The 14,514-nt window shown below is 36.7% G+C and overlaps 1 protein-coding gene and 1 long non-coding RNA gene across 7 annotated transcripts in view; one reads left to right on the forward strand and one right to left on the reverse strand.

Moving 5' to 3' along the window:
* Window positions 1-14,514, reverse strand: part of CACNA2D1 (calcium voltage-gated channel auxiliary subunit alpha2delta 1) — a 357,434-nt gene that overhangs the window by 276,503 nt on the left and 66,417 nt on the right. The window lies entirely within an intron of this gene.
* On the forward strand, window positions 96-13,891 carry LOC146763515 (uncharacterized). The gene is made up of 2 exons (XR_014952272.1): window positions 96-2,228; window positions 2,410-13,891. It is a non-coding gene; the product is annotated as an uncharacterized LOC146763515 (long non-coding RNA).

The raw sequence follows: 14,514 nt of genomic DNA on the forward strand, positions 1-14,514 counted from the left end.
AAGAGTACAAGAAGCATTTGAATACTCAAAGGCACATGGTGTGACTCTTGGGAATAGTCCTGTGCAGGACTAAGAGATGGACTCTATGATACCCATTGGTCCCTTCCAACTCAGTTGATTCTGTGATTCTGTGATTCTGTGAGATGTATAAAAATTCTGAACCACTTGTTCAGCTTAGATGTAGACAATCTGACACGATCGTTCCATTCCATACAACCTCTTCTGATATCACTTCAGAAAGCCTGACTGCATCAAGGGAAGGGATGAAGGGATTTTGCAGAAGCTTAAAGTAAGTTTCTTAACAGTAGGTAAAAAAGGTGAATAAGTATAAAGTAATTCAAGCAGGAAATACTCAAATTGTTTGCACACACACATGTTTAAAAATATTGTGCCCATTTCACAGAAGATTTCAGTGACAAACTAATAGAAGTTCAAAGTCTAGAATAAACCACAGATGGACTGAATAAATAGACGATGGACTGTTTCCTTGTACACATGAACATAATTGTATTTTGTGCTTTCATTACACTTACTATTATATGCACTATTACAACTTATTTTCAATTCCAAGTCATACTGTAAACTTGGATTCAAGGAAAAAAAAATCATTAATACTATTACACGCTAACACAGTCCTTACTTTATTCAGAACAAAATCCAGAACACAGCCTGCAGCCATAAACTTTGTCTACAATACACTAACAATTACCTATGCAAATATGTATCTTATGTGAATCTACTGCAAATACAGAAAGCTCTTTTATGAAATATTAGAACAGTATAACAGCAGTTAAAAGAAAAATGTGCTTCATTTAAAGGTTAAAAGCATGAAATCAAAAAACTAAAGCACCTTGTAGTAGTAGTACCTATGCTCCATTCTCCCAGTTACATGGTTATAGTTATGTTACACCACAGTTTGTACTTCATAGCATTAAGCTTTTCCTCATTTCTGTCCTCTGTAGTCACCTCTTTACTATATTCTTAGCAGATGAAAAGACTGGCTGTAGCAAGCACTGGCTTTAGAAAATTAAAGTCTAAAAATAAGATGCATTTTGAAAATGAAGAGTCGAGGTTGTAATATACAGAGTACAGGGAAAATATGCAGAAAAACCAGAAGATATAGAGAATAATAATTGAGGGTAAAATTACACAATCTGTATTTCTACTGTGGGACGAAAAAAACCCAATAAATTCTTAATGAAAACTTTTTCAGATTATAACCTTAAAATTGAATTTATTTTACTTTCATTATATGCACATATTTTTACCTAATATTACATTACATTTGGATATGATATCATCTTTTTCCATACAACTGAAGCCCATTAAATGTGTCATGAGATGAAACACTGTCCCTAGAATTGCAAAATGCCATACACTAGTCCTTTGACTTCCACTGTCCCCCACTGGTTATGAAAGGAATACCCTTAAGATGCATGCAGGCTTTTGGGAGGGAAGAAGGGGGAGGAAGGACAACTGAGGGGCCAGAAGGGAAGGACAGCTCTGTTGACCCAGTGGGAAGTCTGGCAAGTCATCAATGCTGTGAAAGAGAAGAGGGATTGGAAATGCTGAGGAAATGACTGGTGGGGCCACATGGTTTACACACGTCAGTATATTCTATGTTGCTAAAGGCTGATTCTATTTTAAATTGACCTGAAAATACTCACCCCTAGGATTTCAACTCAATCTGCTTTTATCACCTTGGGAACAGGTAAACATGCTCCTCTAGCATTTTCTGTTCATTCACATTAATTTTTTCAAAGACCTGGTAAAACGTAAATACATCCTGACAACTTCAGAATACATGTAAACCTTTACAATAAAAAAAAAAAGGGGGGGGGGTGAGAAGCGGCACAGCAAACATCAAGGGGGATCGCTCACTGCCTGCTCAGCAATGAGAGCGATACCACCGCCCACTCCCGCACCATCCGCCCAAACACATCCAGAAAAACAAAATCACTGCTCACCGCTCTGACTCTGGGAAGGCACCCAGGGAATAGCCCTGGATTTAGCAGCAGAGCCTGTCTGCTTAGTGCTTTCCAGTGCACTGAGCATCAGTGAGTCACTGCTGCTGTAACACAAACCAACTTGGAGCCGGCGTAGCGAGCCAAGGAGCAGGAGCACGGCCACGCCGGCACACAGGCAGCAACTGGAGCTGAAGGATTATGGAAGGGGCTTCTGCACAAGAGGGCAAGACCCAAAGCATCTCCGTGACCTTTTCAGGTTTGGTAAGCGTTCCCTGCTAGCTTCTTGGTGGGGAAAAAATCCCCTTCACAAAAAAGCGCAACCTGCTGCTATCTGCAACAGGTTGCACCATAAAAATAAAGAAATAGCCTTGAAACATAGCCACTGATCAATTTCAGTTTTGTTAACTCAATATTACGAAAGATATATATTTTTTTTCCTTAGAAATGTCAGAGCTGGATGTAATTAAGATGTTAATGGAAGAATCTAGAGGGGAACACCACTGTCCCATCATCACTAGACCTGCCAAACTGCAGGACTGAACCCAGATGCCCTCACTCTTCCACACATCACTCTTGTAAGCCCACTACTGCACAGAAATATCTTCCCTGTACTAATTCAAGAGGACACAAAACAAGAAATCCCTATCTTTGGTCTGAAGATAATTTCAGAATTCATGGAATCGGGAGTGTGTATTATGAACCTAGGCTCAAGGAAAAGTATAAATTCTATTGTTCTTTTTTGTTCTGATATTTGAAGGAAAAAAAATCTAATTACTTCATCATTTATTTTAACACCAAATGAAAAGGAGTACTATATGAACGAGTAGTTTTCTATAATTATACCTGTCATATTTGCATAGAACAAAATTTATTGCCCAGGGGCAGTTTTAATTACAATCAAGTGGAGGGTTATTGAAGTTTTAATAAGAAATAGTGAATTGAAAATAAATTAAATCCCCAAAAAATCCTATAAAAAAGGATAATTTGCCTCAAGGTATATTGAACCTAAAGATTGGTAGAACTTCTCCTTTTACTAAGAAGGCAGTCTTGAAACAGGTTAATGATGTCACTGTTAAGTAAACATAGGCAAGGTGATAAAACCTCTAAAAATGTATTTCTTTTGGAAGGAATGAAATGGACTTCAGAAAGACAAGAAAAAGGAAAAGGAAAAGGAAAAAGAAGCTAACAAACTAACCAAAACACCTTAAACCTCACTAGAAATTCAAGATGTGTTTTTATGCAAGGTACAGACCACAAAAGAACTATTAAACAAAATTACAAAAATTTGTATTTTCTCCCACCTAAAGTACATATTATTACATATTTTTTTGTTATATTTTGGAATCACCTAACTCAGTGGCTTTTAAATTATTTCTGTTTGTGAGACTAGTTTCAAATCAATATTGATTTTTAGGCAATTAAAAAATTAATATTAAATAAAAGTGAATTTCCTTGACAGCCACAATCTAATGTAAACCTTTGAAACATACTTGGGGATTCATTCTCCCCCTTTTGAGAACTAGTGCTCTACACCTTCTACTGATATGGGTTTTGTCTGACAAAGATCACATTCATCAACTTCAAATAAGAAATTGACTGGCTTTGTGTTTGCAAAATATTAGCAGAATTTTGTAAATACAGTGTGAAAGGTATAAAAGAATTTATAAAGGGAAAGAATAAAATAATATTTCTTTAAAAATATAAATTAAGATACCAGAACAAAACTAAGGAGAAGGTAGCCTTAAAAAAAAAAAAAAAAAAAAAAAACACATTACAAAAGGAAAACCTAACATCAAAGGCTGAAGGAAGCTGAACAGAGGCTTCCCTAGGTTACCTGTGTGTCTGACTTTCGGGCATTAGCAGAAGTGCAAGAGCAGTTCCTTATGATCCAAATACCCATCAGCAGTGCCTAACACTGAGGTGCTCTGCCTCACATGCCTCCTGACCCACTCCCATGCTTTTTTGAAGCATCCTGCAAAATAAAGAAGATGTCTGAAACAATTCAAGACCGATGGGAAAATGTTTTACTCTTATAACTGAGGGCTGTAAAAACCAAGAACCAAGCCCTCCTGTGTTACCCAGCCTCCCTGTTCTGTGAATCCTCCATTCCTCACACTGGCTCAGCACTAGTAAGATGAAGGAATAACCAAAGAAAAGCAGGGCATTTTCATTCCATCTAGCTTGTAATTAAGTCATCATATAAGTATTTTAGGAGGTAGAAGACAAGCAAACTTTCTTAGACTGAAGATAATTTTAATCTCAAATTTCTGGTTTCTTAAACAGCCATTTGAGTTATAGACTCCTCTTTCAAACATACAAAAAAACCTCTGACCAAAACAACAACAACAAAACAAAGCAAAACACAAAATCTCTGCAGCTACCAATCTTAAGCAGAATATTTCAGTCTCTTATCCTCAAGAAATTAAAGTGTCATCTTGCAACACTGACCCAAATGCAATGCTCCAGACAGAGGATTTCAGTTTCATCTATGTAAGACATCTTGTGCTTAGCACATATATATCTGTCCTTCAGCTGTGCTCCTCATATGTCCAAATGCCAAAGGTGGAATCTGGACATAGATGACTCCTCGAGGACAGTCAGCTGTGTTACAATCAAGCATACATGGGAGACTTTTCAGTCTTTGGAGCTCATGCAAAGAGTCTTCTATCCAACTGTGCTGTAGGAGGAGACAAGTGAACACGTTTATAGAGAGCCCACTGTGGATCCTTCTATCTCCTTGTGGATTCATAAATCAAATCCCAATATATAATAAATCTGATCCCTTTAGGAATTAAGTTGAAGAGCATCCATTTGTATCTGTCAAGCAACTTCATAAAAGGTCATGAAAAATATTCCTGGATAGTCCTTGGATTTTGAAGAAACCACATCTTCATCACATTGACACATGATAAAATGTGTCATCACCTTGTTTCTTGAAGCTTCCCCATCAAAGGGAATCTTTTAATCCAACAAAAGGATTAACATAAAACACATATGGAATACCTCAGCTTCCACTGATTAATAAAGCTTTTTGAAGTTGAACATTTGTTTATCAGCGAATTCACAGCTGGATCACAGAAAATTAGACTTTGAGAAAATAGCAAAAAACAGTTTATGCTTTCCCTCTTTCCCATATTCTGCTTTCCAAGTTTTGCCACAGAGACTTCTGGTACAAAGAAGTTGCTGGATTCCTGTAGAATTTTGCCTTTTGTACTAACAAGTACATCAAAAGTCAGTGCTGCAAAGAAAGCTGACAGGAGCTCTCTTAAGGAAAGTTTTAACATGGAAATTTCACTACAAAGCCCAAAAGGTGCAACAAAGGTGACGGGTGGACACCTTAAACTGGTAAGTAAGAAAAACATGAAAGAAAGATGCCAGGTGAACACACTCCATGAAACAGCTTCAGACTTCCATGAAGTTCAGTATTTCTTCTTATCTAACTCTGCAGCAAGCTGTGTCCAAGGACTGGAAACAGCTGATCTGATCCCTTTAAAGCTTACTAGGATTTACCTGCATTTTTTCCTGAGGGGTCCAATTAACTGTGCTCCTGAAATCCTGGCATAAAGTGTGCTTCAAAAATGCTTGAAGAAAAATTCAAATATTCCAGAAAATGTGTTACACTAATGAACACACTGTTACCCAGACCTGATAGTGTATTTAAGGACACTACAGCTATAGAATAAGGATTATGGCCATGCTGTAGATTTCATAACACTCAGAAAACACTACCATTTACAGGAAGGAAAAATAAATATTAAGAAGCCTGTTTGAAAGAACATTCTTTCTCATTCTTGAATGCCAATTTATTAAACTATATGACCAGAAACCAATCCAAAAGCAGGGGTTTATCTTTTGCTTGTGCAAAGGACAAATTCTGATGTTCATTATGCAATTCAATAGATTTTTTTATTGCAGCAGAAGTTCTACTGAAGTTGAAAGTCTGATGCTTTTACATACTTCATCAGTCAAAACTGGCATTTCTAAATTCAATCTTACTCTGGCACCACAGCAACAAATATTGCACTCAGCTCAATCTCACTAAAAATTTGACCAAGAAATGGTGGGAAAAAACGTTTGAGCATTTCATCATGACATGTACACAACAATTAGGAAGGGATCAATTTTAAATAGCATAGCTTTAATTTTGCATTTGTGCTTTAATTCTGCTCTCTGAAGTGAAAATTGAACAGAATTCCAATTCATATGTTTTGACAACTTACTAAAACTCTCCAACCCAGGAATGTACAGATTTTGTAGCATATATAAAAAATACTGACTCAGACACAGGTACCCTGCAAAGTATTAAGCTGAACGGGGTGAACAATTCAGCATGAGTTGGTGTGGTGCTACAGCAATGCAAATTAATCTGAACTTTTAATATGGAGAATGTTGAAAGACAAGAAAAGGGTACAAAGAGTTTATTGAGACAAATACTGGAATCATGCATACAGTCAGGTATCAATGCTTTTAAAGCAAAGAATCTGAAATACAACAGAAGTTAGAGTCACAAATTTAACCCACTCTTGGGGCAAAAAAGAGGCCCCACAAAGGCAGAATGCAGGCTTGGGGTTGTGTACAACACACAACTACCGTACCACAGTTTACATATAATACGTGTGTGCAAGTTTGCATCTCTGAAAACAACACTTCTCCATAATGTTTAACAGAGCTTTCAGTGAATGGAATTTTCATTTCACAGAGGATTTAAAAAAAAATTAAATTTTATTTTATTGTGGTTGAAAATGTAAATGTAGTGACTGAAGAAAAAATAAGGAGTCTTGAGATGGCTGACTAGACAGCACAATGGTATGGAAGCCAACACTTGCATATTTCTATGTAATATTATATGTCGAAAAATGTGGTTTACCAAGGAAAATCATTCTTCTGTAAAATTTTTAACTAGCCACAGAGAAAAACCATCAGTGTGTTTTCTGGCCATGATCTGAATGGAAGGCATCAGACCAAGAAATAAGGAAGAAAACACATCTCTTCACCTATTAGCCAGAAGGTCATACAAGGAAAACAAAAATAACTTAATGAAAAGAAGCTGCCTGAGGGTAAGAAGGCTAGCAAAGCCCTGGAGACAAAAACTGGAACTAATTCAAGAAAAAGAACTACAGAGGTTTGGGTTACATTGTTTTATTTTCAATATTGAGCTTCCAAAGCTGAAAAAGAAACTTTAAAACCAAAAGAAACTAAGACTTGTTTAACCAGTATTTCACTTTTCACATTCAAACCCCCAGCTTAGGGTGATGGTAGTTAATGAGGCCATGCATCTGCAGAACATCTTTCACAAATGAAATTTCAGTATCCATAAACATAGACAAAGAAACTTGCTTGTAACAAATTTAGGAAGAATCTCTCAGAAGGAGTAAAAAAAAAAAATATCTGCAACAAAACTTCTGCAAAATTAACCATGGTCATTTAGTTTGCAAGTGAAATTGTGCAAGTGAATATATAAAGAGAACTAAATGGGAAAGAACTGCTAAAGCTATCAATGCCTCCTATTTTTCTTCACATGAAATGTGAATGTAACAAAATTATGCTAACAGTGACAAATTACTGTGTAAGGAGAAAGAAATGTCATATTGTGAAGCTGGTCATCAAATAATATTATTTGCCACAAGCACTTTTAGCTTTCTTTGTCTCAGTCACAGTTAAAGCTCCAAGTGAAATACATTGTGCTGCAAGATGGAGATTCAGCAGGTGTCTCTCTAAGCTCACAGACTTGATGCCATTGCAGCACTATGTAGAGTTCAGGGCCACAGAAATCAAAATTATGACTGTGGCTATCTATGAGGAAGGTGGGGGGATGACCTCCTCTCTATCTGTCAACAAGAATACAAGATTTGAAGAAGGCAAATCAAGTCAACTGTGAAAAGAAAAGCATGGAAACAGGCAATATTCATAAGAACCTTCACTGCAAGCCCTGTGATTTATTTTTCCAGATTTTATGATGCCTTGCAAGGTATGTGAGTTATGTGAATCTATCCTCTGAGGCGTAATGTTGCATCCACACAAAGTGGATTTCAGTTAAAAAATAAGACTCTAGGCAAGACAAGCAAAAACAAATTCAAACATCTGACATGTGGACAAGTTGACAAATGTTTGACTTCACAAGTGTTGTGTCTCACTAGTTGTCATTCCAAAACACATTTGCTTCAGCAACTACAGCTGACTTTCAAAATAGACTACATTTACATCTGGAGATTTAAACAATGTTCATACAGGTTAATAGATTCAGTATTAAAGTCTAAAAGAACATATGCAAAACTTTTCCTGCTAGTAGTTTCAAAAATAGAAGAGCATTAATCTTAAACTCACCTGCGAAGTTCCTGCCATACCTGAAGGAGCTATTTAGACCAACTCTAGCCATGGACTGAAATCTAAATCTAATGCTGCAACAAGGAGATGACAATGTCTATCTTAAATACTCAAGGGAAGCATCCAGAAATAACATTTAAAAATTTTCCACTTCAAAGAGCTATTTAGTATGTAGAGAATTGATGGAGATATAAAAAGTAAACATGTGAATAGACCTGAATTCCTAACATGTGGAAATCCAGGGCACACTGTAAAATTCTACCAAATATGTAACAGAAAAGAGTTAAAGAACCAAGACATGTTTTCATGTAAAAACACATGGCATGTATGCGTGATCTTACAATCCTTAGACAGAGGAAAGTGTATTTTAGTTGTATTTTTCCAAAGTGTAAGCATTTTTCTGGTCACTGTAATTAAAGCCATTTGCTTTATGATGCTGGTACACACTTCGTATAATCTTTTCCTGTGGCTAAAGAGCGATGCCCAGCTTGAAATTAAAAGTTGAGAAAATAAAATATTTTGAAATATTAAAGCAAAGAAACAGGCACAGCCAAATAGTTTCAAGGCAAAATTTCAAATGTTAGAGTGAAAAATAACATAAAACCTCTGTGCATGACACAAAAACATGCATAGACAAAACTTTGTTCATTTTTTGAACTGATAATTTACTCCAGTATGTTCAGCATTTTATATGACTAACAAAAAATACTAACAAAATGTAGAAAATTGTTTTTTGCTGAGAGACTAAGCACAGTTCATGATATTTGCCTTCTCTGAATTTCTCTAACTTGAGCCCTTTGCAGTAAAATTGTCTAACCTTGCCTGTAACTGACAGAGTCAAAGGAAGAGAAACACTCAAAAATTAGAAATTGAATAGTAGTATATCTGTCAAGACATGGGTGATTCTTCTTTTTGTACCGATAACAGTTTTCTAATCAATTCTCAAGAAGGTTTACATTCTTAAAATCATCTAGGAGAGAGAGAAAAGCAAAGACATTTTATCTTGAGTAATCTCTGTGATACAACCATGACTCAAGGGTAAAACTCTCTGTGGATTCTGTGGGATATCACACATCTGTAATAGCCAACAGAAAACATCAGAATCCTCCATCAACTCCAGACCTAGTGCATCAGTGTGTCCTCATAACAAAATCACAGTGTCTACTGTGTCACCGTTTGCAAAGTAATGAGGGAAGTCAGAAGCCCAGATTGCCATCAACTTTAGGAAAATACAAACTACACCACTAGGAATGACCTTATTTTCAGGCCAGGACTTCAGTCCTGGCAGGCTGTGAACAAAAGTAAATGGATTTACTATTTGGAATTGAAGGGATACTGGAATATAGTTAGGAAGCAATTTCAATCCACCTGTTTAAGTGTGTCCATATTCAGATATGTATCTATGTGTACTCACAAATATTTGCAGTTTAGAGACCTGATCCAAGGCATCACAGACTGATGCGCTTTAAACTTTAGATTAGCTTGCAGGAATGGTGCACTCAGCTATGAGATGTGACTATTTAGGCCTCTTGGAATTCTTAGTGGAGCTCAGGAAACTGAGTTGTAACTCAGCCCAAAAGCAACAGATGATGTCCAGTCAAAGTTCTGCTAAATGAGTGGAGAACTCAAATTTATCTACAGAGTATTTTTAAAGAATGGAAAGCTTTCTTGTTACTACAGCCAATTTAAGATTAGCAGACCAGAAGGTAAGTGTCCCAGATTGGTTTTGAGAATGTTTTGACGGTTTTAGATATCAAAACAAAACTCAAGCCAGAGTGAGGATACATTTCAAGAAACAGTAAGATCAAACACACCTACAAAATTTATTCTACTTTTATAGGTCTTTCAGGCTACACAAAAATTCCCAACCCTCTTTAAAGTGCATAGAATCTCTGCCTGGGAACCTCAAAATATAACACATTTAAGCTTCCCTGTTTTGTCATGAGACAGTGAAGCCTTATTTCAGTCAGGCAGGGAAATACTGAGAGATTTGGACACACTTGCACAGCTGTGTTGAAGTTGCATCTAAACCAGCAGATAAACATTCTGAGCTCCTCATTCAGAGACACAGTTGTGCACCTTGGACATTTCCCAACAGCACGTAGAAGGAACCTGTCTCCTAGCACACAGTCTGTGCCTCAGTTTCCATGGAAACCCAGCTTCCTCAGTTTTCTTAAGAAAACTAGGCAAGGAGGCTAGAGTGAAGATATTATGCCTCTGGTTGAGATGTCTGAAGAAATCTAGACAATAAGATGCAAATGTGCATGTAATTCATCTTTATCTACACACAGCTCAAGAAGCCAAGGGGACTGACTAGAGGCTTCCCTTGAGCAACCTTAACATGAGTTAAAAGCAAACACAAATGATCCTAAAGCAAAACAAGTAAGTCATAAGCAGGAATTTGGCAGTGAAAATATGACTGATTTTCATTCTCCAGTGGAAGGCATTTTAGTGGAGCTTGAGTGTTTGCTTTACACTAATGGTTATGCAGTATCCTTACAATGCCAGCAGTAATGGAAGAAAAGTGTACTAATAAATGCACTGTGAGTGCATAACATAGTGTTAACAATAATACCCTGGCACTGAATCTTTCCAGAAGGAGGTATTTTATTGTGGAAAAGACCTGCAGGGACTATGCATAAATTCAACTTTTGGATAAAAGGAGAAATAATATTAATCTCAAACTATTGCATAAACAATAAAACATTACATGATTTTCAAGTACAGAAAGTGATCTTAGCTAAGCAAGAAATAGGATGTTTTGATCCTTGTCCCTAAAACTTCTGCAGTCTGGGCTTGAAAAGACTGTTACTATATATCTGTTATTCTTACTTTTCTTTCTTAAATTTTCTTCTACCTAAAAGGGAGAAATTTCTTACTATATTCAATTCAAATATCTGAGCAAAAATGAGAAGTGGTAAAACTACAGATCTGCATACTGTAGAAAATTCAGGATGCTCCCCAAAATGTACTGATCAATGGGGAGAGGAAAGCCAAGGTCTGCACAGCTACCAACTTCATACTGCACAGGAGTGAAGCTGCTGTTTAAATTAGTCTGCAGCACTGGACCAAATATTACTTTTTATACATTGACTATGTTATATAAACAAAATTATACTTCATTCCCTCATGATGCAATGCATAAACAGGAAACAAAACCCCAGAAGTATTTAAAATATACCTTTCTAATTTTAAAGAATGACAAAAAATATTAGGATAGTCTTAAATCCTAAATCTCTATTTAGTATTTCCAATGATACTCATCAAGTAAGTATTAATATCTTCAAAATCTTCCATTTGAATGAAAATATTCTGATCCATTAGCATGATCTACATAGCTCCAGAAATCTATTGCACTCATGAATGAGGTAAGAATGCTAAAACTGAAGCTAAGTCCTGCAAAAATGAACAATTTGGGTGCCAGACAGCCCAATGGGCTAGGCATACTATTTGTTGGTATCCTAGGAAAGGCTTTGTGAGTTTTGCCAATAGTTTTTGCAGGGCACATCTTCAGTGAAACCTCCACCCATCTGCCAGCACACACCTGAGAATGCAGGCTGCAATGTAGCACAGCTCATCTGTACCCACCATTTAGTAAGGTACACAGAAACAGAATATTAACTTCTCTGTAGTATCATGAAACTGTAGAGTTATAGAATATCTTGAGTTTGAAGAGACCCAAAGGAATCACTGAACCCAGCTCCTTGTTCCTTGCAGGACCATTTGCACATGGGAGTCCATTATATTGAAATATAAGGGGTTGTTCAGTAGGGCTAGGCCAGACAAATACACAATAGTAAACAGCAGAAAGCTATAAAAGAAATGTTCACTATTTCAACAGCAGGCTCCACTGCAAGACAGTCTTTGACATCCTTCACTAGGAGGAGGCTGTTGCCTGTCTCCCTCCTTACTACTCATACTACTCTCTTTCACCACTGAACTTTGCTAGAAAATTTTCCATTTTCTTTTCATCCTAGATTTTTCTTCTATGCATTACAATTCCTAGTAAGAGTAACCTAGGAAAGCCCTGTGAGTTCAGATCAGGGCTTTCCCCTTTGTCCTTCCTCAGCTAGGTACCTATTTCAACCACCAGTTTTAAGCGTCTGTCAAACAGAAACTCATACCCATTTACCTGGTAAATTTTCTCTCATTGCTAGAGATTTTTCTAGCCCATAGTTATATGAAAACACAAATAATTCAGAATACAAGAGATATTTCTCATTTAAAGGTGATCTTATGGCTCAAGGGAAGGCAACTTATTATTATACAAGTCATCACTAATATTTGTTTATTATAACCTTGCCCAAGGTTTGTGTCTCATGCCTAGAGGAAACCATAAGATCCCGGAGGTATGCTGGTCTCTGAACAAAAACACTGTTGATGTAATTCTCTGGCACCTCCCTCATGGCATCACTGGAGGATGTCTGATGCCCTTGCATCATACTCTTTTCAGGATTCAGGTCTTAACTAACACTTCGACTCATATTAGCCCCAATGGTAAAACACTCAGTGCAGTCATTAGTAATAGTTCCATTCAACTCCACTCCTGATTTCAGAGAAAATGTCAGAATTTTCTTAAAAATCTTCTTAAGTCAGACTTAAGAAGATTGAAACTTCAGGTAAATAACTCAGCCTCATCACATGAAGTGTATAAACTGACAGTATAAAGGTAGTATTTGAAAAAAGCAGAAAGACAAATATATATGGAAGGTGAAGAAATCATCTTAGTAGAAATCATTAGCTCAGGTGCAGGAGATAATAAATGTCTCCTGTGTATAAAAAATGTACAGGAAGGTTTAAAATCAGAAGTCATTGAAAGTTCTGGCATACATCTGGGACCATTGCAAATAGAAAAGTCAGTATAAATATCTGAGCTGTTAGGAACTACTGGACCAAAGGACCATCCTTCTCCTAATTTAGTCTTCTTTTACCTCGCAAACTGAATCATACAGCCCTTTTCAAAATGTGCTTGCCTGAAATGAGGTAGCATCTTCCTTCCACCTTCACAGAAAAACTGTTCTGGAATATTTCCTAAAGTAAGCATGAATTAATTATTTCATTTTCTTAAAATTTTAAGATGAAACTACCACAGACACATATAAAAACCCCTATGTTAATCTTGAGTCTTGAGAAAATATAAGTTTTTGCTGTGATAATTTGAAAACATCAAACTTACATGGGTTGAAGGGAAAATGGTGGGAAAAAAAATATATTCACAAAGGTCTTCAAATGACTTGCAGTATTTAGCAACACTAATATAAAGTCCACAGAATGCCATGTAAACATATACCCACTGAGGAAAAAGAGCCAAACAAGAAAAATATCAGACCTTTTTCAAGCAATTTGAATGAATTAGAGAAGCTCTGGCCCAAATAACACAGATGTACATTGTGCTTAGGTAAACAATGGCACCTGGAACAATGAAATCCTGATAAGAACCAAAGGCAGGACCTCTTGTGGTACCTATGCACAGACAACAGAAGGTACAAAATTTCATTGCCTACAAGAAGGCAAATCCTCAGGGCAGCAGCAGCAGTTTCACTCACACTGATTCTTCAGCTGCATGAAACTGAACTGATAAAAGGACTCTTTGGGTGGGACTCATCTCCCCCAGCTTTACACACTTACAATACAGACATTTAGATTTCAGGCTTCTCCAGCTGAGAAAGAGAGAAGTTCTTCTTGGCTATAGTTCATCCCATTTTAAAGTCTTACTCAGAAAATGTCAGGTCAGTCCTGACTGAGGAGTGCCTGTTTTATTCCACTGAACAAAAAAATGAGATTAGGACAACCAGCTGAGGAGATATCTACAGTTAGGTGAACTAATCTCTCTTTTTCATCTCTTTCACTTTAAATGATACATTCAAACTCATCTGCAAGCCTATGTAAATATGTAATTGCCCAAGGAAATCCAGACTGCTTTTCCATCCTTTAAACCTATTTCTAATAGCTCTACCTTGAATGAAGTATGTTTAATAATTCCTCCAGATCCTTCCATGCATGTTTGGTCAGTAACTTCTGAAAAGCACTTTAAATTCTTATACTGGTGAGAGTGATGTGAGCAGGAATCATAGAAAGCAATTACCCAGATCTGGTGTTTTACAGGATAGAAGAGAAAGGGACTGCTGGCAAGAGCACTTTAAAGAAACAGATACTTTTTAATTAAAGCACAACAAATTGTGAGGTCACAATGAAGCATGGCCTTCAGACAAAATATGACTGA

Source organism: Lonchura striata, chromosome 1A (assembly GCF_050655825.1).
Source record: "Lonchura striata isolate lonStrDom1 chromosome 1A, ASM5065582v1, whole genome shotgun sequence".
NCBI lineage: Eukaryota > Metazoa > Chordata > Aves > Passeriformes > Estrildidae > Lonchura > Lonchura striata.